Source organism: Phocoena sinus, chromosome X, assembly GCF_008692025.1.
Source record: "Phocoena sinus isolate mPhoSin1 chromosome X, mPhoSin1.pri, whole genome shotgun sequence".
Classification (NCBI taxonomy): domain Eukaryota; kingdom Metazoa; phylum Chordata; class Mammalia; order Artiodactyla; family Phocoenidae; genus Phocoena; species Phocoena sinus.
Window position 1 is genome coordinate 6036549 of NC_045784.1, and position 22779 is coordinate 6059327.

General features: G+C 43.4%; 1 protein-coding gene across 4 annotated transcripts in view; it reads right to left on the reverse strand.

The window, feature by feature from the left end:
• The window catches only part of ANOS1 (anosmin 1), a 192237-nt gene that overhangs the window by 57298 nt on the left and 112160 nt on the right, over positions 1–22779 (reverse strand). The gene's annotated exons all lie outside the window — the stretch shown is intronic.

Here is a 22779-nt window from a genome sequence, read left to right on the forward strand (position 1 = left end):
TTGACTGGATCAAAACTGTGTCTCAATTCAAGAACTTTCCAGGTAAAACAGAAGAAAGGTCATGCTTTCAATACTGAAGTACCACGAGTCTGTAGCTAATTTAAATTAAATAAAAACTTTATAAACATTTAAAGCATCATCAGTTCTTAAGGCTCTTCTCTCTTATGCACTTTCACAGCTCATTTTTCTGTTAGCTACTAGATGTTTTACTTCATTCGTTTTTTTTTTTTTTTTAAGGATACTGAGTTGGTATGGTGTGGGTTTTTTTAATATAATTTTATTTATTTATTTATTTTTGGCTGTGTTGGGTGTTCATTGCTGCGTGTGGGCTTTCTCTAGTTGTCGGAGAGCGGGGGCTACTCTTCGTTGCAGTGCGTGGGCTTCTCGTTGCAGTGGCTTCTCTCGTTGTGGAGCATGGGCTGTAGGCACGTGGACTTCCATAGTTGCAGCACATGGGCTCAGTAGTTGTGGCTCACGGGCTTACTTGCTCCATGGCATGTGGGATCTTCCCAGACCAGGGCTCGAACAAGTGTCCCCTGCATCAGCAGGTGGATTCTCAACCACTGCGCCACCAAGGGAGCCCTTCATTGGTTTTTGAAGTTCTCAATTCAGGTCCAAATCTAAGTTAGGAATCAAAGAAGCATGTGAAAGGATCTGGAACAATTATAGAGTTTTGGCCAGCTTTCCTCTTTCAACAAAATGTATATATTACATGCACTGACGAAAATACTTAAGTTACTAAAATCATCGGCCCCTGGCACACCGGCTGAGATTTGCAAGTAGACATTATTTTATTAAATCTGCCAAGTGTTTACTGCTTGCTAAGTTAGCAATCACAGGGACTTAGTTTGCACTATGTATAATCAAATCAACTCACGGCAAACTTCTTCACACGTGAAAACGGAGTATAACTTGGGAATCAGATAACAAAGTAAGGGCTGTCTGTTCATATGACTCTAATCATCTTCATGCTAACGGCCACGCCCTTGAACTGGGAGGGACAGGAAAGCAGGAGCTGCTATCTCCTCCCCTTACTGATTTACTCACCGAGCTAATGGGCCAGAATTAAAAACAAATAAACAAAAACACTGGCAGAGAGGGATCTGCAACATTTGTTCCTACTGAGTGTAAAAGAAGAACGACCATAATTAGCACAATAACTTGGATCTTCCAGTTGATGTAGGGTTGTTCTGTACAATTCTTTTCCTTTTTGCTATGGAAAATGTGATTTTTTTTTGTTGGGGGGGGTGGGTATTTTGAGGTCCATGGAAACAAATCAGGAATCAAAGAAAGTTCCTCTCTGCACTGCAGCTTTCTAGACTGGTCCCTGAGCTTGCAGTGTTCCAGACAACATAATGAATATTATATTAGATTGTGTACCCGGAGAACTAGGCAGGGCTGTACCAAGTTAGCTCCCGACAGCTACTCAGCAGGACTGGACTCATGGATGTATCTTTTCTTTTCCCACTGCTACACGTTTCCTGTTTAACATTTCCAAATTCTTCTGTTATTCTGATCATAACGTTACAAGAGCCAAAGACAGAGAGGTGGCTTTGCTTCTCCTACAGCGTGACCATCCACAAGTCTCCAACATGCCCCCACCAGGCCCAGTACTGAAATCTGCAGGGAGGGAACTGGGCCCCCTTGGAATTTATAAGAAAGAAATAGTCTTCAGCCCTTGAACTTAAATGAAGATCATCTTACAAATATGTGAATTTGGTACAGTAATCTCACAGAGGCGTTCTACTTAACTCTTCTATTTGTTCAGCTCTACTGAAGGCAAATTTTGATGTTCTCTATCAATTATCTTAGATAATCCTCTTGGATTAGGTTGAAAAATATTAATAGTCTGAATATAAATTAGAGAACATATGGTATCTGTGCACAAGGTCTCTCCCCATGTCTTTAACCATTGCTTAATGAGAATTTACCACTGAATGGAATAAGGACAAAAATGCTCATAGGTGATAGAAAACGATGTGTGAACATCAGTACTCTAGACATAAAGGAAATGTGTAAATTGGTCCCCTGATCACCAGTTGGAAATCCTGTGAGCAAAAGATCATTTGGGTGCAGGAAAAGAAACTTCTGACCTTTAAGCGTGTCATATTTCTTGTGTCATTACAAGTTAATCACTCACAGACTCGTCAGGAGGGATGTGAACATTTTAAAGGTGTGGGTTACCCAAACCACAAGAAGCGTCACGCCCCTCAACTTCACAGAAGTGAAAACACGCATGGCAACATCAGATGCACCTACCGAATGCTGTATTTCTTGTTTATACAACTGCTTCCAGTCTGTTAAGGCAAATTATGAATTGTAAAACTATGTAACTACGATTCCTTTATAAAACTATTCATATGAATAATTTCACACAAATAACCATTTCGCCAGGTCACTGGCTCGAGTTTAAAATTTGGAGAAAACGTAGTTACTATGCTGATTAATTTTTGTTTGTTTTTTTGTTTTTTTCTGCCCTGTCCATATACAAAAATAAGAGCGGAATAGTCTTCAAAGATCACATATTTTTCTAGGGTAGTTAGTGCCTAAAGGATGTCATTATGCATCCAAGGACGGGCTCAAAAAAGCAAAGAGGTGAAGGAAAATGCCCTTGGGTGCATTGCATTAAGGGGCAACTCCCCCATATTTTAACTAACATTCTACACAACACTAATTAATTCTTATAAGTCTCTCCTACATCCTATCTCTTAGCCCAAAACGCAAATGTGTTTTCAGTGCCTCACCTAGGCAACACACTAAGCTGATCTTTCTTGTGGCAAATGGTAAAAACGAAATGAAATACTAACAATAGTAACTAACTGTTCTTGGATGCAATAACATAATTTGTGCAGCAATCATGGGATGATGAACACAAACACATCAAATTCGGTAACATATACTAATACGTTAGAAATCCTATAAATATGAAGCCTCAGATACGGAGAAAACTCTGCATCTGGTGTCTCGTTCAATTCACCAGAACTGCACATGTACCCAATCTCAATACACAGCCTTGGCGAAGAGCCAGGGCCTGGGGGCTGTCTCCTGGCTCCAGCCAACACACAGGCGAGCAACCTTCAGGGCTGTGGACCCCTGAAGTGAGCTCTCCACCATCATCACCACCATCCCCGCCACCCTCACCAGTGACGACCCGAGGAACCAGCCGTGGTAGGTCATCGCTAACAGCTGCCGAGGGTCTCCCACCCGTCACCTCTACCAGCTGCTTCCCTAGCTCACCCCACGTACTCCTCCCCAGGCCCTACAGCCAGGATTATTTCCATTTCACAAATGAGCAGACAGAAGCTCGGGGAGGTCGTAATTTATCCAAAATCACAAACAAGTAAGAGTGTGGGCCAACGTTTATCTAAGGGCTGCCCTGTATCTCAGGGTAAAATTAGAAGATGGCTAAGCCAATGGCTTTCAACTTGCTTCCCTACTAGGATAACCTGGGGACTTCTAGCACTCCGGAAATATCCAGGACTAGAGCAGAGGGGAAAAATGCACGCGGGTGCACAAACACACACACTTATATACCTGTATATATGTAAATCATATATATATATATATAAATCAAACGGGCAGTTATACTCCACGAATACTGATAAGAATGGGCAACGCTGAGATATAGCTTGCACTACTGAACTCTGAGGATAAAATTATAATTTTTCAGGCATCCAGGTAGAAAAGGCAAGTTCATTATGATGGAGAAAATAAGGTTTCTCCCAGGTTAATTTGTCTCTATAAAATGTAAGGTGTGACGGCAATACAGCAATGGCCATATAATACTAAAGAATATATATATATATAAAATCAGCTAAGTTGTTATTCAAATAAACATGTGACAAATATTCTCAAAGACATAAAGATTCAGAGAATATAACACTCATGAGCCTTTCTTGCAAAACTATGCAATGGTAAAATTCAGCTGTTCCACAAGTTGACAGAAATAAAGAGTAGATGGGCTAGCACAGCACCCCCTGAAAAAAATATAAAGCGTACACTTATATATTATGTGAGAAAAAAGTTTGTGCAAACCCATCTGGACATCAGGTATAACAGTAGGCAGAGCCTGTCATGAATAATCTCAAAGAAAATGGTATCTTTTAAAAGACACTGAGACATGATCTAATTTAGAAAGCCAAAAATAAAGAAATTAGCATAAAAGAATTACTAATCATTTTGTCATCCACATAAATATAAAACTAAAATTGAAAAAAGTAGGAATTACAGTTTAAAAAGGTAATATGATATAATAAAATTAAAAGAATAGGCCTTAAAAAACCGGTAGGTTAGAAGGAATGGAGCAAGAAATCTTGAACTTAATTTTAGGACACCCGTATTCAGGGCTATGATGTACTGCAGCAAAACGAGCAGAAGGGAAAGGCCTATGGGGAGAAGTCCAGAGGAAACCAGGTGCAAACTTTCCCAGTGGAGTCACACAGGATGCATTAAATTCCTCCAGCCATGAGTTGTAACAACACGTGTGAAATGCTGTCAACCAGAGAAGTCCAGGGGAGACATGAAGCCCAGAGCTTTTCTGGGGGGCTGGTCACATAGGCACCTCCTGCGTAGCATGTACCAAAACCCAGACTCCCAGAAGGAAACAGGTGTCAACAGTTTAGAAACAGTGCTATTGGTCTGTACTTTTCTTTTTGTGTGACATCTTTGTCTGGTTTTGGTATCAGGGTGATGGTGGCCTTGCAGAATGAGTTTGGGAGTGTTCCTCCCTCTGCTATATTTTGGAAGAGTTTGAGAAGGATGGGTGTTAGCTCTTCTCTAAATGTTTGATGGAATTTGCCTGTGAAGCCATCTGGTCCTGGGCTTTTGTTTGTTGGAAGATTTTTAATCACAGTTTCCATTTCAGTACTTGTGATTCGCCTGTTTATATTTTCTATTTCTTCCTGGTTCAGTCTCAGGAGGTTGTGCTTTTCGAAGAATTTGTCCATTTCTTCCAGGTTGTCCATTTTATTGGCATAGCGTTGCCTGTAGTAATCTGTCATGATCCTTTGTATTTCTGCAGCGTCAGTTGTTCCTTCTCCTTCTTCATTTCTAATTCTACTGATTTGAGTCTTCTCCCTTTTTTTCTTGATACAGACCAATATCACTGATGAACACAGATGCAAAAATCCTCAACAAAATACTAGTAAACAGAATCCAACAACACATTAAAAGGATCATACACATACACATAATCAAGTGGGGTTTATCCCAGGAATGCAAGGCTTCTTCAATATATGCAAATCAACCAGTGTGACACAGCATATGAACAAATTGAAGGAGAAAACCCATACGATCGTCTCAATAGATGCAGAAAAAGCTTTTGACAGAATTCAACACCCATTTAGGACAAAAGCTCTCCAGAAAGCAGGCATAGAGGGAACTTACCTCAACATAATAAAGGCCATATATGACAAACCCACAGCCAACATCATTCTCAAAGGGGAAAAACTGAAACCATTTCCACTAAGATCAGGAACAAGACAAGGTTGCCCACTCTCACCACTATTATTCAGCATGGTTTTGGTAGTTTTGGTCACAGAAGAGAAGAACAAGAAATAAAAGGAATCCAAATCGGAAAAGAAGAAGTAAAACTGTCACCGTTTGCAGATGACATGATACTATACACAGAGAATCCTAAAGATGCTACCAGAAAACTACTAGGAGCTAATCAATGAATTTTGTAAAGTAGCAGGATATAAAATTAATGCACAGAAATCTCTTACATTCCTACACACTAATGATGAAAAACCTGAAAGAGAAATTAAGGAAACACTCCCATTTACCATTACAAAAAAAAAGAATAAAATACCTAGGAATAAACCTACCTAAGGAGACAAAAGGTCTGTATGCAAGCCGCATAGCACAGGGAGATCAGCTCAGTGCTTTGTGATCGCCTGGAGGGGTGGGATAGGGAGGGTGGGAGGGAGGGAGATGCAAGAGGGAAGAGATATGGGAATATATGTGTATATATATAACTGATTCATTTTGTTGTAAAGCAGAAACTAACGCACCATTGTAAAGCAATTATACTCCAATGAAGATGTGGAAAAAAAAAAAGAAGACCTGTATGCAGAAAACTATAAGACACTGATGAAAGAAATTAAACATGATACAAACAGACGGAGAGGTATACCATGTTCTTGGATTAGAATAATCAACATCGTGAAAATGACTATACTACCCAATGCAATCTACAGATTCAATGCAATCCCTATCAAACTACTAATCCCTATCAAACTAATCCCTATCCAAAAAATGGCATTTTTTTCACAGAACTAGAACAAAAAATTTCACAATTTGTATGGAAACACAAAAGACCTCGAATAGCCAAAGCAATCTTGAGAAAGAAAAACAGAGCTGGAGGAATCAGGCTCCTGGACTTCAGACTATACTACAAAGCTACAGTAATCAAGACAGTATAGTACTGGCACAAAAACAGAAGTATACATCAATGCAACAGGATAGAAAGCCAAGAGATAAACCCACACACTTATGGTCACCTTATCTTTGATAAAGGAGGCAAGAATATACAATGGAGAAAAGACAGCCTCTTCCATAAGCGGTGCTGGGAAAACTGGACAGCTACATGTAAAAGAATGAAATTCAAACACTCCCTAACACCATACACAAAAATAAACTCAAAATGGATTAAAGACCTAAGTATAAGGCCAGACACTATACAACTCTTAGAGGAAAACTTAGGCAGAACACTCTATGACATAAATCACAGCAAGATCCTTTTTGACCCACCTCCTAGAGTAATGGAAATAAAAACAAAAATAAACAAATGGGACCTAATGAAACTTAAAAGCTTTTACACAGCAAAGGAAACCATAAACAACACGAAAAGACAACCCTCAGTATGGGAGAAAATATTTGCAAATGAAGCAACTGACAAAGGATTAATCTCCAAAATATACAGGCAGCTCATGCAGCTCAATATCAAAAAAACACAAAACAACCCAATCCAAAAATGGGCAGAAGACCTAAACAGACATTTCTCCAAAGAAGATATACAGATTGCCAACAAACACATGAAAGGATGCTCAACATTATTAATCATTAGAGAAATGCAAATCAAAACTACAATGAGGTATCACCTCACACCGGTCAGAATGGCCATCATCAAAAAATCTACAAACAGTAACTGCTGGAGAGGGTGTGGACAAAAGGGAACCCTCTTGCACTGTTGGTGGGAATGTGAATTGATACAGCCACTATGGAGAACAGTATGGAGGTTCCTTAAAAAACTACAAACAGAACTTCCATATGACCCAGCAATCCCACTACTGGGCACATCCCCTGAGAAAACCATAATTCAAAAAGAGTCATGTACCACAATGTTCACTGCAGCTCTATCTACAATAGCCAGGACATGGAAGCAACCTAAGTGTCCACAGACAGATGAATGGATAAAGAAGATGTGGCACATATATACAATGGAATATTACTCAGCCATAAAAGGAAACGAAATTGAGTTATTTCTAGTGAGGTCCACCTAGAGACTGTCATACAGAGTGAAGTAAGTCAGAAAGAGAAAAACAAATACCACAGGCTAACACATATATATGGAAAATATTTTTAAAAATGTTTCTGAAGAACCTAGGGGCAGGACAGGAATAAAGATGCAGATGTAGAGAATGGACTTGAGAACATGGGGAGGGGGAAGGGTAAGCTGAGACCAAGTGAGAGAGTATCATGGAGATATATACACTACCAAATGTAAAATAGATAGCTAGTGGGAAGCAGCCGCATAGCACAGGGAGATCAGCTCGGTGCTTTGTGACCACCTAGAGGGGTGGGATAGGGAGGGTGGGAGGGAGACACAAGAGAGAGGGGATATGGAGATATATATATATATATATATGTGTGTATAGCTGATTCACTTTGTTATACAGCAGAAACTAACACACCATTGTAAAGCAATTATACTCCAATAAAGATGTTAAAAAATAAATAAATAAATAAAATACAGGGAAGAAAAAAAAAAATAGTTTAGAACAGTAAGCCCCTCTTCTCAGTTAGGGATTGGTGGGAAAATCTCCCCCAGCCCAAGTTTCCAGAAGCCAGCCAAGGGCCAACCTTTTAAGCAGGAATTTCTAACGACAGGTTTGCTATGATAACTCCTCTGCACAGGTAACCATGGCTATTTCCAGATGGTAGACTTTGGAGTAAAGGTTAAGTTTTAGTGTCCTGTGCAGTTTGTTATATAAATGTTTCAATGGGCATATATAATTTCTATAAAAAGTAAAGACATTATACTGTTTAAAAAAACAACCCAAATTACCAGTTGTATCTTTCAAGGAAGGCATCTAAATGCTGAGTATGCATGAAATAGGAAAAAGCATTCTCAGTTCAAATGTTTCTAATTTATGCTTGGAAATGAAATTATAATTTGCTTGGAAACTCAGTTACACATCCTAATTTATTAAATGTGATTACAGTCAATTTGGTTCCCAGGCAAACTGTAGACCTTGGCCATGAATACTGTAAAATTAGGAGAAAATCAGAAACACGTATTTGAAAACAGTCACTTTCCTAGGAGTACATGTCGCTTTTGCTAAATTAGAGTCATCTTTACATATGTTTATCTCGGCTTCCTCTTCCTTGGCTTTGCTATTTATTTTGAAGGCAAATGTGACACACTGTATGAGGTTATCAACGGTCAAATTCTCCACTGGGAGCGTCACTCCGGAATCATGCTGGAAGATCTCTGGAAGATCGCCAGGCACAAAAATAATTCCCAAACTTCAAAATTTTCTAGAGAATCAGGGACAGTTAGGACACTTGATAGACAACCATCTCCCTCTCTCCCCTTCGTCCTGCATTTTGTTACTACGAGCTACCAGGCATGTCTATGAATCATTAGCCCCGCGAAGCCTTTATATACTGACTCAGAAGCCAAACTGGCATTCTAGGTACTGGGAAGCTACAGATGAACAGAAGGAAAGCAGGACAGTGACAACGCACTATGCTTACAGCTTATGTCTCTACTAACAGACAGGTGACATCATTAAGCAGTTTCATTTGTATTCAAATAGAGGTAGACACAGGCGGTAACGCAGGTACGCACACGTGAGGTCGAAAGAGGATTAGACAAGGAGAAAGCTTTTAAGATAGGTCGTCAACACTTAGCACGAGTTAACTGGGTAAGTGTGGTGTGGAAGGGCAGAGGGCTATTCTAGAGGGGAAGAATGACAAGTACGAGGGCAGAAGCACATACAGGGTACTCCATTCACGGCACGGCAACTACATCAGTAAGGTAGGAGCTGCATGCTGTGGTGACAACATCAGTGCCGCACGTCCTGGTTTCTCCAAATGTAAAAGGGGAATAACGATAATACTTATTGTGTACTATTACCCTCAGCATTGACGTATATGAAACACTTGGCACAGGTTCTGCCACATAATCATGCTGAAATCAGTGCTAGCCCCGAAAAGAAGTATTACAGTTTTAAAACATCATTCTAGAAATTCTACGAAAACAAAAACGAAAAAACAATGAGAAACACAAGAGGTTAATTATAGATTACCTAAAATACTCATATGAAAAATTTCTTTTGAGGAGGAATAAACTGTCAAGTTGTTAAATGTACATATTTACTCTGATTTGTAGTTTTAAGTTTCTAACATGTTTCCATCTCAGAGAATTTTGCAAATCCTGTCCCATCCAAGTTACAAGCAAAATCATACTTCAGAAAAGAGATACACTTTCACAGTCTTAGAAATTATAAAAGGTCTGTACTCCCAATTCCAATGTCAGCCGGGGCGGGGGCATTCCCCGCGCACACACCAAGCAATCCTCAGACCCTCGCTGGGTGTTTACACAACTCAACTCAATTGTGACACTATCTTCCTGGAGACGGCATCAGACCCCACAGGTCACGGGCTCAGTCCTACAGGACGACATCCCCTACTGCCTCTGCACAGGCCAGTTCCAAGTTCAGGCTGTCGCCCGTGCTTCTGACCAAAGGTCTACAGATTGGAGGTTCCGACAAGCCCCACTCAGGTTCAATTAGTTTGCTAGAGAAATCAGAGGAACATTTTACCTACTGTATTACCAGTTTCTTACAAGAGGATGTAAGGCGGGAACGGCCAAACGGAAGCCGTGCATAGGGCACGGTACGGGGAAAGGACACAAGATACTCTTCCCAAATCTCCACGTGTTCACCAACCAGGAAGCTCTCTGAACCCGGTCCTCTGGGGGTTTGATGGAGGCCTCATTACTCGGGCATGACTGAGCAGCTCATCAGCCGCTGAGGACTGAAGTCAATCTCCAGCTCTTCCCCCCTCCCCTTAAGTCAGAGGGTGGGAGGAAAGTTCCAACCCCTAACTACAGGGTTGCTCCACTGGCAACCAGCCCCCTGTGAGCAGGTGCTTTGCCAAGGTCACCTCATTAAAGTAACAAAAGACACCTTGTGAGAGCTCTCACCACTTAGGACATTCCCGAGGACCTCTGTGCCAAGAAGGGGGTCGAAGACCAAATGCATATATTTCTTCTTATAAATCGCAGGATCGCAGAAATCTTCCTTGAAACTTCTCTTCCTTTGTTTATACACTACTATATGGATAGCATACTTTTAGACTGACGGTACCATCGCAAAGTGAACTAGAAACTAATGTGAATAGAATGTTATTTCCTCATTATAATGTGCAAGGGAAATTACAAATACCATAGGTTAGCAAAAGGGTTCTCAGCAGAAGTGACTTTTGCCCCACAGAGAGTATGAAAAGGCAAGGCCTGGAGACATTTTTTGGTCCTTACAACTGGGAGGGGAGCGCTCCTGGCATCTGGTGAGTGGGTAGAACCCAGGGATATGCTGCTACAGATCCCACAGTGCACAGGACAGCCTCATGGCAAAGAAGTATTTAACCAAAAATGTCAAGAGTGTCGGAGTTCAAAGACCCTGGGTTAGAGCAATATATTGATTAATTAGCCAGAAAAGCACAAATGTGAAAGGGAGATAAGCTTCCATCCCCCTCCGGAGAAGTCCAGAATCCTCTGTAGGAGACAGACTTTGAAACAACAAAACCACGACGTCATACACACTGTCACAGACATGTACAAATCCCGCGAGAACAACGGGGAGCGCATATTCAAAACACGCCTCGACAGCGTCCAGCGGTGTGCCATACGACAGGGACAAGGAGAAGGCAGTCACGGCTCTGCTTCCACTCTGCCTGCCTTTCAGGAGCGCTAAAACGTAAACGACCATATCAGTTACTAAACACAGGAGGGACACGAGCTCACGCGAAGTTGTCAAAGAAGGCGCTCAGAAGATGTGACAGCCGTCTTAAATGAAGAAAGGCAGGGGTGAAGAGGACCGTCTGACTGTCAGTGTCTTTTCAGCCATAAAGAACCAACTGTGCAAAACCAGAGTAGCCAGGGCACAGTCTGGAGAGCTTCAATTCAGTTGGTTTATTTGCCCAAAACCCTCGACGTACGCCTGTGGAGGAATGTGGGGACTGACCTTCTGGAAACAACCATAAAACTGGACAGAATGTATGTAACAGCAGACAATGGCCAACAGCTAGCACGGGGCTGTACGCCCTGAGAGAGCACACAAATGAGGTGAGCCCGGAGATGGCCAGTAATGCACGGCTGGGGGTAGGTTCAAGTCTACAGGGCGAGGAGGGGTGACCCAAAGGTCGTCCTGCAGCTTTTCTGAGTCGAGGAGAAAGAGATCAAAGTTTGAGGAGGCTGAAACGAGTAGGTCTTGTGGGCAGAAAATCAGGAAGGATGGAACTAGGCAAAGAGAAACCCAGAGAGCTGTGAGGGACCCCTCCCTCAAGTTTTGGGCTGAATAATGCTTTCTTTTAACATTCTTTTTTTTTTTTCATCTTCTTTTCCATGATGGTTTATCCCAGGACACTGAACAGAGTTCCCTGTGCTCTACAGTAGGACCTTGTTGTTTATCCATCCTACATGTAAAAGCTCACATCTGCTAACCCCAAACTCCCACCCTACCCCTCTCCCAACCCCCTCCCCCTTGGCAACCACAAGTCTGTTCCCTGTGTCCATTAAGTCTGTTTCTTGAACTTGCATGAGGTGAAAGCACACGAGACCGGGGAAGGAACAGACAGAAAGCACTAGAGCAAGCAATTCCTGGAGTTCTAAGCAGGATACTACCTCACATTCTAACCGTCAGAGCAGAAAGGATACATAATACACAGGGCATCGGATAGGGTCCTCAGAAAAATATCACTATAGTAATGGGGACAAATCAGCCCTAGACTAAAGGCTGCTCTGAATCTGCCCTCAGAAAGTTTAAAAGCAAGTCTCTACAAAAGCAAACTGATCTCAAGTAACTACATGCCAGAACGATCGAACGCTTTTTACAAAATACAGCAAAATTCAGAACACGCAAATCTGACATCCAGTCAAAAATCATCAGGCATGCTGGACTTCCCTGGTGGCTCCGTGGTTAAGAATCCGCCTGCCAAGGCAGGGGACACGGATTCGATCCCTGGTCTGGGAAGATCCCACATGCCGCGGGGCAACTAAGCCCATGCACCACAACCACTGAAACCGCGTGCCACAATTACTGAAGCCCACGTGCCTAGAGCCCGTGGTCCGCAATAAGAGAAGCCACGACAATGAGAAGCCCACGCACAGCAACGAAGAGTAGCCCCTGCTTGCCGCAACTAGAGATAGCTTGTGCATAGCAATGAAGACCCAAGGCAGCCAAAAATTAATTATTTTTTAAAAAGTACTTAAAAAAAAATCATCAGGCATGCAAAGAAGCAGGAAACTATGACACACAAGCAAAAGGGAAACAGAGAATCTAAAGAAACAGAGCCAGAAACAACACAGGTGATGTAATTAGCAGGAAAGGACATTTATCGATAAAAGGTTGTTATAAATATGCTCTATATGCCCAGGAATGTAGAAGAAAACATCGACACGGAGGAGAGGAACAGAAGATGCAGGAAGGACCTGCATGGAACTTCCAGAAGTAAAAGTGAAGGAACAAAACCATGCCAGAGAGGATTTAAAAAGTGTCAGACACTGTAGAAGAAAAGATCACTTGATGGGAACCTGAAGACACAATGACAAAAACTATCAAAATGAAGCAGACGCTGGGGGAAAAATGAGCAAAAAACATGATCAGAGACGGACTGACCCAGGAGACCAAATAAAGTCTGTCATGTATATTTAGGGCCCCAGAAGACAGGACACAGAGGATGGGGCAGAAAAATAATTGGCCCATGTGTTTAAAATTTGATTATTAGCCCACATTAGAAGAAACTTAGTGACCCCCAACAGAAGACACATAAAGGCCACGCCATCAAGGTATCCATAATCATATTAAAACTAGACACAGAAAGAAACACTTAAAAGCAGACAGAGATATAAAAAGATTCTTTATAAACAGCTGAAAGAAAAAGAATGTTGGAGATTTTTCAGAAAATATACAAGACAAAAGAAAACGAAAAGATTTTTAAACAACTCATTTTTTTTAAATTGCTAACTGGAAATTCTGTACCCAGTGAAATACCTTCCGTCTGGGGACAGAGACAAACCGACAATTATAATTCTGCGTTTTGAATGATAAAAGTGTGAGGGATTGATTTCTTTATTTATGTATGTATGTATGTATGGCTGCGTTGGGTCTTTGTTGCTGTGCTCAGGCTTTCTCTAGTTGCAGCGAGCGGGGGCTACTCTCCGTTGCGGTGCGTGGGCTTCTCACTGCCATGGCTTCTCCTGTTGCGGAGCATGGGCTCTAGGCACGTGGACTCAGTAGTTGTGGCACGTGGACTCAGTAGCTGTGGCTCGTGGGCTTAGTTGCTCCACGGCATGTGGGATCTGCCTAAGCACTGCACCACCAGGGAAGCCCTTCCACTTTTAAAAAACCATTTCCATCTGTTTATTTTCAATCATTATCCGCCATTGCACATTTTCTCTCTATAGAATACCACAGAAGAAATCACAAGACTTCATCAGTAGGCACCTCAAAGTGAGAGCTTATAGGGAACCCCACTATCAAAGAAGGGGCATCCACACACTTACTAGTCCTTCACCCAGCAGCATCTGAACTGCTGAGGAAACGGAGACTCTCGCGCCGAGAGCCCATGCCTGCTATGACAGAATCTGCACTTCAGCAAGACTCCAGGTGATGTGTGTGAAGGACCAAGCCTGGGAAGCGCTGCTCTGGCCCCGGGGAGCTGCAGCTGGCATCTGCGGAAGCTGAGTCTCTCCATCTCTGCACTGAAACTTGATTCAAGCCTAGTTTCTGACTCCAGAAATCTGGGCTTTTCCCCCAACGAATCTCCCACTTCACACTCCCGATGACGGTCATTTCCCCTCGGCTTATAAATGTATTCAAAGTCTTCTCAAGGTAAAAACACAAAAACCATTTCCCCAAAATCAAAGCCCTTGACCCAGCCACTTGTCTCTCCTCTTTCCCACCCAGGTGGTCTTAGGAAGGAACTTCAACTTGTGGACAGAGTTGTGTGCATCTGTTGTACATTTCCTCCCGTACATTTACTATTCGAGTGGGACCTTTTAAGGCTGTCTTCTACTGACCCGTCATAGAATTCCAAAGTGGCGACCTGGCCCTCCGCCATCATAATAAAAAGAGCTACTATTTATCCAATGTCTGTTATGTTCAGACACTGTTTAAGTGCTTTACATGCATCTTTGATTTTTTACTTAAATTAGATGCTTTTGTAATTTCTATGATATTCCCCTGACTCCTTGTGTAGCTACCTGGCTAGTCCCTCTTTTGAGACAGGATAGGTCTTTAAATCATTCAAAAGAGCCTCCAGTCTCAGCCTCTTATAAATTTTCAAAACTCATCAATTCTCCTCAATAGAGTCTCATGGTATACTCCCCAGCAACACATAAAAATTCAATGAAAATTGAGCCTCACTGTTTAAAAAAATGAAAAGAAAAAAAAAGGCTGCATTCCATGGAGAACACGTTCCACCCAGTGGATAATTTACTGAACGACCATAAAACGTCATTCAATATTCTTGATATCCTCATTTTCCAGGACTGTGAAATCTGATCTAATAAGGACAGCTTCCTTTATAAGATGATGGTACAGGGGATCTCATAACAATTATAAAAATCTTCAGCATTCCTTGAAACGATTCGATTCCATTACTCCCACCCTCACTAAGTGGAAAAGGAAACTTGGACCAAATCTGCACCTTGACCAAGGACCACAATCCAGACTATATCATTAATACTTTTCTTGACTATAAAAATATAAAAGGTAAATGTTTATCCTTTGTAAAAAATAAAAGTTTATTCATTACAGTGATAAAAGCTAACGCTTTTGGGAAAATATGCTACGTGCTGGTCACCCCAGGCTCCATCACTCTCAGCTAACCACCCCATTTCACGGAGAAAAGTGAAGCGTTGAGAGGGACACTTCCACGAATCCCCTTTCACACCCGCCTATACACCGGAAGCTGGCCCGTGTGCTCTCAATCGCTACCTCGTCCCGCGACAAGGAGGCACGGTCCTTTACTCCCACGTCCAACCTTCCTCACATGGTGCAGTGGACGCCACTGCCGCTTCAGGTCACGTGCTTCTGCAGTTCTCCCCTCTCCTCCAGCATCATACACCCTCTCTCTTCAGGACAGTTCCCATCTGCTTAGACTACGGGATGATTTCTTCACCCCAAACGTGATATAATGTGGGGTTACCCTGCTCAGCCCTTCACCCACAACCTTCCACAGCAATCCGTGCTCTCTGAAATGTTCTCATACCCCCTTGTCTCTCCGTCTCTCCCTACCATTCCTCTGGAACACGTCAATCAGGCTTTCTCTGCAGCCACCCGCTAACTCTGCTCTTGTTAAGGTCGACCGCGACCTGTGCATCACGGTATCCTGTGACCAATTTTCAGACCTCCACGGTCCTGCAGGTGCAACTGATCACCTCTTCCTTCTTGAAAAGCTGTTGCCATGTGTCCTTTAGAACTCCACCCTCGCGTGGACCTTCTCCCATCTTAACAGCCCCCCCTTAGTCCACCAGCAGGACTGATTTAGGACATAACCCATGAAGCTCTTGTCCTTCTTCCACTTCATCCAGCTTCGTGACTTTAAATACCATCTATCCACCATGACATTTGTATGTCCAGCCTGATCTCTCAACTCCAGACTCATGTATCTATGTGCCCATGACACATCTCAAGTGCAGGTCTAATTTACGTCTCAGACACAGCAGGCTCAACACCAAGCCTCTGGCCATCCTTTCTCCCCCCCCCCCGCCCCACAACCTGTGCCTCTCACATACCCCCCATGTCGGTATCCGCTCAAGGTCATGCCAGCTCCCTCCCCGAGCTGTTCATGACAAAGACCCCGCCATTACCATCAACGCTTCATTCCCCCAATTCGTCCCATGCAACCTGTTATCAGATTCTGTCAGCTCTACCTCCAGAATATGTGCTGCCCACTTCTGCCCACCTCCGCCACTGCCACCCTGGACTAACCCACCAACATCTCTCTTCTGCTCAAGCACTCATCCTGTACAAGTAAGAAGAACCTGTGCTTCTTACGCACCAGTCATACACCTCAAGAGCCATCCTGGTGCTGCCCCCCCCCCCCGAAATATGAACTCCCCTAAAGGGAGGACTCAGGAGCCGTACTATAACTTTCTCAGGGAAAATATTCCAACAGAGCAAACCTTTTTAATAAAAATGGAGTCCCTCTTGTATACTGGACCTTCATTTAATGGACTCCGAACGATTCACTAGTTGACTTTTCAAAAGACTAGAGGTGACTGTATCATGAATCCCATGGTGTGGCACCCAAAGCCAGCTTTATTTTATTACGTTCTGGTATATCCCCAACCCCCAGGAAAGAAAAGATATGACTACGTTCAAAAAACAGCACCAAGGTCCATCTCCACTTGTCCCTTCACAAGGATATTGTAATCGGGTCAGCTGTCGTTCTGGTACACTAAAGCAAAAGACTTGTGTTAAATTCTACGTGCTCGTCCTTCCCCCGGCATGCAAACACCTGGGGCAGATGACATCCTTTTCCTGTTTAGCTCTCATCAGCTTCTTTCAGTACCTTTAACTCTTGCCGAGACATTCCCAGACAGGTGATGGCTCTGCCTGAGTTCCTGAAGCGATGCGTTTACTTAATACCCGAGATGTGAAGACATAACACTGGGCTGTGGAGCAGCGGAGGCAGGACAAGTTTTGACAGCAAGAAGAGCAGTGTGACACATCTGACACCTTAGTTTCGAGGTGTCTTTCCAGTCACGTTGGAACGTCCCACGGCCAAAGAGACCCTGCAGTAAGTAGTAAGGAGCCGTGTTCCTCCTTCAATTCCTTGAAGTACCTTTAACTAACTATGATTCTGCATCATCAAAGCTTCCCTCTCATTTGAGAGTAAGCCTGTTCACACACAAATGGTTGGACCCACAATTTTATAAAAGAGATAGGCTCATTCATGGAGCAGGGGTAGACAGAGGTGTCTGGGATGGAGGACAGTGGGAAAGAAACGTTAACTAGAAGGCACACCCGCTCGATTTTAGATCTTACTCCTCTGCCTCTGAACCATGTCATCTTGGGCCAATAAAACATTTTCTCCTTGTGCGCTGATTTCACTGCCCATAAAGTTCGCCTAGTAAAATTCAGACCTAACTTCTAAGAATTGCTATGAAATCAAATGGAGTAATATGGGAAAATATTTTGAAAATCAAAAAACACAAAGAAATGAATCAATAATGCCATCTGTGGCAGAGTGAAAACCCCTTTTTCATTCCTAATTTCATCCTGACCAGGACTGGATCGATGAGAATCCAGGCTGATCGAATGACAAGCTCAGTATCAACAATGGATGCTTCTCTCACTGACTGACCCCTGACGCAGGTGAGGTCTCAGCTTTCCACGACCCTTAGTGCACATTTCATACGGCCAAGGTTGACATCTCAGCTGACATCCTACTAGGGTAGGGATATTATGAAGTCAAACACATCAGAATTAAAGATGGGAGGTGTTTCCTCAGCAAGAAGCCCATGCATAAACGAAGATGTATCAGGTGTCATCAAAACTAAGACAACAGGGGCCTTCTCTGATGGCACAGTGGTTAAGAATCCGCCTGCCAGTGCAGGGGACACAGGTTCGAGCCCTGGTCTGGGAAGATTCCACCTGCCGCGGAGCAACTAAGCCCGTGTGCCACAACTACTGAGCCTGCGCTCTAGAGCCTGCGAGCCACAATTACTGAAGCCCATGCGCCTAGAGCCCGTGCTCCACAACAAGAGAAGCCACCGCAATGAGAAGCCCGCGCACTGCAACAAACAGTAGCCCCCGCTCGCCGCAACTAGAGAAAGCCCACGCACAGCAACGAAGACCCAACGCAGACAAAAATAAATAAATAAATAAATTTCTCTTTTAAAAAAAGAACGAGGGCTTCCCTGGTGGCACAGTGGTTGAGAGTCTGCCTGCCGATGCAAGGGACACAGGTTCGTGCCCCGGTCCGGGAGGATCCCACATGCCACGGAGCGGCTGGGCCCGTGAGCCATGGCCGCTGAGCCTGCGTGTCCGGAGCCTGTGCTCCGCAACTGGAGAGGCCACAACAGTGAGAGGCCTGCGTACCGCAAAAAAAAAAAAAAAAGAACGAAACTAAGACAACAACAGCTGTAACACACGTGACTATTTTATATACCGTTAACAAGGGAAAAGGACATGTTCATTTATAATTCAAGATTACATCAGTTGTAAGAAAAATACATTTAAACATGGGAAAACATGCACTTTATGACTAGTATGAAAAACTGTAATAGCTTATCATGTTTCTTAAGGTTTTATAAAAGTAAGAGGAAGGGGCTAATGGCTAGTTAATAAACTAAAGCAATGAAGTACCATCTATCTATGTCTCTATCACGGAAAATAACATGTTTCATAAAAGGACACATGAGAAATCATCCCTTATGATTCAGATCTAGGCTTGAGAGACATCCATAGCCTTGGGCTGTCATTTACCCCAAACATTAAAAGGTGAACAGAGTGTCCTAATACTCTGTACCAGAACTGCCTCTTTTTTCTGTAAGCTACATCAGGATCCCAAAGGGTTCTTGAGACAAGATGTTTATCTTAATTTGCCCCCAAAGATTCATACTGGAGACATTCCCAATGAATGCTGATGGTGACTTCTGTCAGAGGTCATACGTTATGCAGAAGCAGAAAACATATTCTGGAGTGAACCCCTATGATGAGTTAATAAATGTGAAAAATTAAAAAAAAAAGATTCCTGTTCTAATATACTTAACTATGTCATTTAAAAAAAATAACATTGTTAACTCTGCCATCAGCCTGAAAAAGTAGCAAAATTAGAACTGTACAGACAGTCATATGAGAAGTTACAGAGATCAGCACATGAGGAGGCCATGAATGGATCCTAGGTATGTTATTATTAACATGCCCCTGAAAATCTTTTCCACACAGCGGAACTTCATGACTAAAATTACCAAGAAAATACTTTATGTGTAGAAATTGGTGTTGGTAATACAGGCTAAGAAATCATGACAGTCTGAATGGTTAGGGAGGTTGTGTGATATCATTATGACCGTGGTTCTTCTTCTTAGAGACGGAGTTGGAACACGCTTTCTGTAAAGGGCCAGACTTCCTGTAAAGGTTCCACTTTGTGGACCATATGATATATCACAACTGCCCAACTCTGCTGTTGTAACACAGAAGCAGCCATACATGATATATTAAAAAAAAAAAAAAAACTGGTTTGGCCAAGTTCCAATAAAACTTTACTTACAAAAACAAGAGGCAGACCAGGTTTGCTGTGTGGGGTGTGGTTTGCAAGCTCATGCCTTAGAAGACAAAGCTCAGACCATCTTGCAAATCTACACATTGGGCCAAAGATATCTAACAGTCTAGTTGTTTCTGTTGAAGTCCTTCTGGGTCCGAACTCTTACCGAGGGAAAGCTTAGCTTCCTGACAATATGGAACTTGTACGCATTCTTAATACATAATGTGGTAACCAGGGGCATGGACGGGTCTGTCTCAATGAGTGACTAGCCTTAAAAATACTGAAACAGGGACAAGTCCTTTCAGGATTCAGTCTGTTTAAGCATAATAGTCAGACATTTACTGCAAAATAAAACAGAAGCAAAAAAACGCAGAGAGAGATAAGAACAATCGAAGCAGCTAAAACTGCACATTAAGGCTTTGAGTTATTGGACCAGCGGGCTGAGGTCTCTCCACAAAGTCCCTCACATTAACCGGCCTCTGTTTTCCCCACCTTTCAAGTTCCAATTAACCTTTCTGCCAACAGCAGATCACAATTTGTACACACGAGTCCCATTTTAATAAACCGATGTGGTTCAGATGTCCTCACGGTTATTTCAGAGAGAACGGCAATTACAGAAGCCCACTATCACATCTGGAATTTCAGGGAGAACGGTTTCAATTATATCTCCCTTCTCAGGGATCAGATGTAAAACTATCAACACAGAGTCAGTGATATTAAGGGATAATGTGTTTACCAAGCGAAGAGCAGGGCACATCTTGTTCCTCTAGATTCTACAGCAGCATATATATGTACAGTCTGTGTACAGAACAGAATACAAAATAATGTAGGAGTGCACATTATAGAATGTAGGAGACACAGGGATGGCCTTACTGTCCTTGTCTTTGCACAGATTCATCAGTTTTGTTTATTGCTTGTTTGTTTCCATTTCTGATCAAACCTCTCTGTTCTATGTCTCAAGAGACCTGAATCCCTCCACAGCCTAGAATGAGCCCCACCAAGTCATGACCTGCGCTGGTGTAATCACCTCCGTGTGTGTGTGTCTGCTTCTAACCAATAGAATATGGCCAAGGTGAAGAACTGTCACTCCTGAGATTATGTTGTGTTATATAAAATTCCGTCTCAGCAGACTGGAAACCAGGATTCTGGCCTTAAAGAAGTACATAGCTGTTTTGTGACCTGCCAATGAAGGGGGCCACATGGGGAGGGACCACAGGCAACTTCTAGGAGCTAAGAGTGCACTCCAGCCAAGAGTCACCAAGGAAACAGGACCGCAGTCCTACAACTGCAAGGAAGTGAATTCTGCTGACAATTGCAAAGAGCTTAGAAGCAGATTCTCCTACAGTCGAGCCCCCAGATGAGAATGCAGCCCAGCCAACACCTTGATTACAGACTTGACAGACGCTGGGCAGAGAATGCAGCTGAGCTGTGCCCAAACTCCTGACCCAAAGAAACTGTGTGCTGTGTTCAGCCACTAAGTTTGGGGGTCATTTTTTATGCAGGAAGAGGTATGTAATATAAAGAAACATTCATGTGAATGGCAGGTAAGCATGTTTCCTGGGAAAGTTTGGATCGGATCCCTAAAGAAGCCTGAAGATATTCTGGAAAACCTGAAGTGTAATATGTCAGCTCCCTTGAGGGAGGGCAGAAGCCATGACTTATGCTCCTCTGCGTCATCTCCAACGTCCAGAAAAGGACGAGATACAAAAAGACATAGGAGAGCTCTTCTATCCGATTTGACACTAAATCATTAGCTTAGCTGTGTGTGTCAGTAGCAGAGCAATTGGCTATGTAACTTCAAATACCTGCCAGTCCTATGTATTATCGGAAGCATTCTAAAGTTCACTCTACTACAAAATGCTTCCGAAGACTTCACTTACGGTAAAATCCTCAGCCCCCAGGTACTTCCGGCAACAGATGTCATTACGTAAGTTTGCAAATCACCCATGTTCCAGCCAGTCACAAAACGCTGAGTAGAAACTTTTGGAGCAAAATAAAACTGAGATTAGGAAGATCACGTATTGATTACGTTAGCAGTTGAGAAACACTTCCATTCTAGCTTTCCAAAACAACACTAAACACTTTTCTAAAATAACCCTGTAACACAGTGAGCCCCTGTAACCGTCCAAGGGGAATCTAGCCACAGCAGCACATGGACATGGGGAGGGGGTCAGAGATGGAGCTGAGAGGCAGTCTTGCCACCTGCAGTGGGTGAGCCATGTGACTTGATAATTTCCAGCTTCCCAGGCCTCCACGCTTCCACACACAGCTCTGTGGACTTACAGGGTGCCCTGCTTATCTCCATGCTTGTCGGGAAGGTCAGACGGTATCAGGACTGAGGCTGTATTTCACGCACCTTAAAATTGATGGAGCTGGGGCTTCCTTGGTGGCTCAGTAGTTAAGAATCTGCCTGCCAATGCAGGGGACACAGGTTCGAGCCCTGGTCCGGGAGGATCCCACATGCTATGGAGCACCTAAGCCCGTGCGCCACAACTACTGAGCCCACGAGCCACAACTACTGAGCCCATGTGCCACAACTACTGAAGCCCACGCACCTAGAGCCCGTGCTTCACCACAAGAGGAGCCACGGCAGTGAGAAGCCCGTGCACCGCAACGAAGAGCAGCCCCCACTCGCCGCAACTAGAGAAAGCCCACGCACAGCAACGAAGACTCAGCACGGCCAAAAATAAATAAATTAATTAAAAACAAACAAAAAACTGATGGCGCTGTTATGACCCCAGGCCCACAGGCATGTTTGCAGAACGGAATCTGTGCGCCCTCCAAGGTGAAACGCAGGCAACAGGACCACCTTGGCAGCTCCCACACGGGGGTGGGACCAGACCACTGTGTCTGTTTGGAGAAGCTCGGAAGTGCCCTACCAGCCCCCCAATCCACTCAAAGAAGCCCTGCAGCGTCGTTTCCCTCTGATGCCGCACGGGCATGTCTTCTGGCATTCCCTCGCCACCACCCTCCACGGTGTTGCTTTGGTCCCCAGAGTGGACTCTTCCAACTCTCGTGCTCACGGCCCTCGCGGGCTTTCCGACCGCTCTTACTCTG